The sequence below is a fragment of the Tachyglossus aculeatus genome, chromosome 1 (genome assembly GCF_015852505.1).
Source record: "Tachyglossus aculeatus isolate mTacAcu1 chromosome 1, mTacAcu1.pri, whole genome shotgun sequence".
Taxonomy (NCBI): domain Eukaryota; kingdom Metazoa; phylum Chordata; class Mammalia; order Monotremata; family Tachyglossidae; genus Tachyglossus; species Tachyglossus aculeatus.
In genome coordinates, this window is record NC_052066.1 from 99,452,068 (window position 1) to 99,455,937 (window position 3,870).

The 3,870-nt window shown below is 45.7% G+C and overlaps 1 non-coding gene across 1 annotated transcript; it reads right to left on the reverse strand.

Moving 5' to 3' along the window:
- Window positions 1–2,785: 2,785 nt before the first annotated feature.
- Window positions 2,786–2,923, reverse strand: LOC119938009. Its single transcript, XR_005454325.1, has one exon. It is a non-coding gene; the product is annotated as a small nucleolar RNA SNORA7 (small nucleolar RNA).
- Between the last annotated feature and the right edge of the window lie 947 nt (window positions 2,924–3,870).

The window sequence follows — 3,870 nt, forward strand, 5'->3', positions numbered from 1 at the left end:
TCAAGACTCTGATCCTTTTTTTGACTTTAGCCATGATTCATATCCCTCACATTGCTCTAAGTAAAAGTGAGTAAAGAGAGCCCAAACTGTCCGAAGGGTGATTTGAATATTCTGCCATAAACAAGGCCCTTAGCCATGTTCATCCCAGTAACTGACACAAAGAATGAAAGAAGAGACTTTACTGTAACCCCAGAATGGGCAGAAGGTGATCTACATTGGTTGGACGCAAAGACAGTCACTGCACAATTTCAGTGTCACAAGGCTAGGTGGGTAGTTTAAGGTTTAAGAAGCTTGTATTACATCATTTTTCCTTTTTTTTTTTCAAAATTGAATCCAGGGCTATTTCCAGGGGATTGAGGACCAAGAGAGGGAGAACAGTGGGTGGGTGGGAGAGAGTGCTTTGGTGCTCTGATCATGATTCAGACCTTTAGGACCAGTAATGCTATTTGAGGTGTCGATTATGTTTCTTGAACTTCATATGTCTCCTTCATTAACTTTCATTTCTGCAGCCACCAACAAGAGCTCCAAATCATTAACTCCCTCCAGAAGGCTCCAGTGACCCACGGCCTCCCAGCCAACTACTTTTCCTGGCTGGATAGAAACCAGCTGATGTGAACTTCTGAAATTCCCTCATCACTGTCTTGCTGCTCTCTTATGACAAACTTTTCATTATCCTCCTTCTCAGCTGTGCCTCAAAACGTATCTCCCTCACTATCTCAAAATCTACTCCTACTATGTGTGCTTTGGGTCCCTTCCCCCATCTCCCATCTAGCTCTCAATCACTCCTCTCAGTCATACTCAGTCATATTCTCTCACTGTGGGGGATCCCCAAGGTTCAGTGCTTGGTCCCCTTCTGTTCTCGATCTACACGCACTCCCTTGGTGACCTCATTCCCTCCCACGGCTTCAACTACCATCTCTACGCTGATGACACCCAGATCTACATCTCTGCCCCTGCTCTCTCCCCCCTCTCTCCAGGCTCGCATCTCCTCCTGCCTTCAGGACATCTCCATCTGGATGTCTGCCCGCCACCTAAAGCTCAACATGTCGAAGACTGAACTCCTTGTCTTCCCTCCCAAACCTTGCCCTCTCCCTGACTTTCCCATCTCTGTTGACGGCACTACCATCCTTCCCGTCTCACAAGCCCGCAACCTTGGTGTCATGCTCGACTCCGCTCTCTCATTCACCCCTCACATCCAAGCCGTCACCAAAACCTGCCGGTCTCAGCTCCGCAACATTGCCAAGATCCGCCCTTTCCTCTCCATCCATACCGCTACCCTGCTCATTCAAGCTCTCATCCTATCCCGTCTGGACTACTGCATCAGCCTTCTCTCTGATCTCCCATCCTCGTGTCTCTCTCCACTTCAATCCATACTTCATGCTGCTGCCCGGATTATCTTTGTCCAGAAACGCTCTGGGCATATCACTCCCCTCCTCAAAAATCTCCAGTGGCTACCAATCAATCTGCGCATCAGGCAGAAACTCCTCACCCTGGGCTTCAAGGCTGTCCATCACCTCGCCTCCTCCTACCTCACCTCCCGTCTCTCCTTCTACTGCCCAGCCCGCGACCTCCGCTCCTCTGCCGCTAATCTCCTCACCGTACCTCGCTCTCGCCTGTCCCGCCATTGACCCCCGGCCCACGTCATCCCCCTGGCCTGGAATGCCCTCCCTCTGCCCCTCCGCCAAGCTAGCTCTCTTCCTCCCTTCAAGGCCCTGCTGAGAGCTCACCTCCTCCAGGAGGCCTTCCCAGACTGAGCCCCTTCCTTCCTCTCCCCCTTGTCCCCCTCTCCATCCCCCCATCTTACCTCCCTCCCTTCCCCACAGCACCTGTGTATATGTATATATGTTTGTACATATTTTTTTACTCTATTTATTTATTTATTTAATTTATTTGTACATATCTATTCTATTTTATTTTGTTAGTATGTTTGGTTTTGTTCTCTGTCTCCCCCTTTTAGACCGTGAGCCCACTGTTGGGTAGGGACTGTCTCTATATGTTGCCAATTTGTACTTCCCAAGCGCTTAGTACAGTGCTCTGCACATAGTAAGCACTCAATAAATACGATTGATGATGATGATGATGATATTCAGGGTGCTGAGAATTGGTCAGGGAAAGCTCATTAGAAGAGGTGGAATTTTAGGAGGGCTTTGAAAGTTGAGAGGGATGAGGCTATGTGGATTTAAGAGATAAAATAATTCAAGGACAGGGAGACAAGGTGAGCAAAGCAGTGTGACCTGGAGAAGCAGTGTGGACTAATGGGTAAAGCACAAAACTTGGAGTCAGAAGGATCTGTGTTCTACTCCTGGCCATGCCAGTTATACTGTACTCTCTAAGTGCTTAGTACAGTTTTCTGCACGCAGTAAACACTCAATACAGCTGAAGGAATGAATGAATGGATGACTGGGATAGCTCCACAAATTGTTTTGGAGGATGAATGCAGTAGTATTCCTTAAGAGCTTACTGTGTGTAAAACACTGTACTACAAACTGGCATAGACCTGCATAAGCCCAAAATAAGCAGTGACGCATTCCCTGACCATAAAGAACTTGCACCAGTAGGTCTTGTCTTATGCCGTCAAGATGTTTCTGACCCATAGCGACACCACAGACACATCTTTCCCAGATTGCTCTGCTCTCCCTCTGCAATCATTCTGCTAGTGTATCCACAGAGTTTCCTTGGTAAAAATATGGAAGTGGTTCATTATTGCCACCTTCTGCGCAGTAAACTCAAATCTCCGCCCTTGACTGCCTCCGATACCCCTACTGCCCAGCATGGGTGAGTTTTGACTTGTAGCAGATTGTCTTCCACTCACTAGCCACTGCCCAAGATAGGAATGGAATGAATATGCCTCTGCTTGACTCTCCCTCCGATAGCCAAGACTGGTAGTGTACTGGAAACTCTCCAGGAGCGACCCTTAGAGGGGCTCTACTGGTCTACTAGACAATATATATATATATATATATATATATATGTATGTGTGTGTATGTATATATATGTATATATGTATGTACATATGTATTTACCTTCAAGTAATTGGAATACAGAATTGAATAAATAAGTGCATCCTTCTCCAACCTCTGTCCTCTACCCAAGACTTTATTCAGTCTCATCAGATGTGGCCTTGATACATCGGCGAAGTTTCAGCCAGACCCTCTCTGATTGGCTCACTTTCTATGTAATGTTACTGAGTAAAGTTGTGTCTCCAGAGAGAGTCGGACAAAGCAACTTTCCAGTTAACTTTTTCTATTAGTCTGTAGGAGAACCAAATAAATCTTGTCAAGTAAAGAATAAAGTCAAAAGTCTTGGGCTTGCTTCCAATTGTTTTCATTACTATGGATGCAATTCTACTGCTCAAGGCATATATGTTTGTTCAGAAACCAAGAAATTTCAGGAAACTGGTTAGTTGCAGCAATTACACACCTGTGTCAGTCCATTTACTTGAATTTCCGGGAGGCAACTCCATTGACAGAATAGATGGAAACAAAATGAACATCTCAAAGGAAATTCCCCATCCCTGTTTTCAGGTGCATTTCTATCCTCTCTTGGAAATTGAAAACCTCGGAAGGTTTGTCGCAAAACCTGTAACGGACTTATCACAAAACCCAGAGCTCAGTTTTACTTGAAAATAATGTTAGATTTTATACAAAACCCATGATGCATTCTACACAAAACCTGTGACAGATTTGAAACAGAGTCTGTGACACAGTTTGCACTTTGTCTTTGGCCCTTTCTACCTGCCACCCCCAAAGTCTAACTTATCCATCACTAGTAGGAGGTCAAACCACCAGGACTGGAGGAATTTCTTCTCGGTCTATACCATCAATGCTGAAGGGTTTCTGGCAATAATACTACTTTAGAGATCTTGTGTGG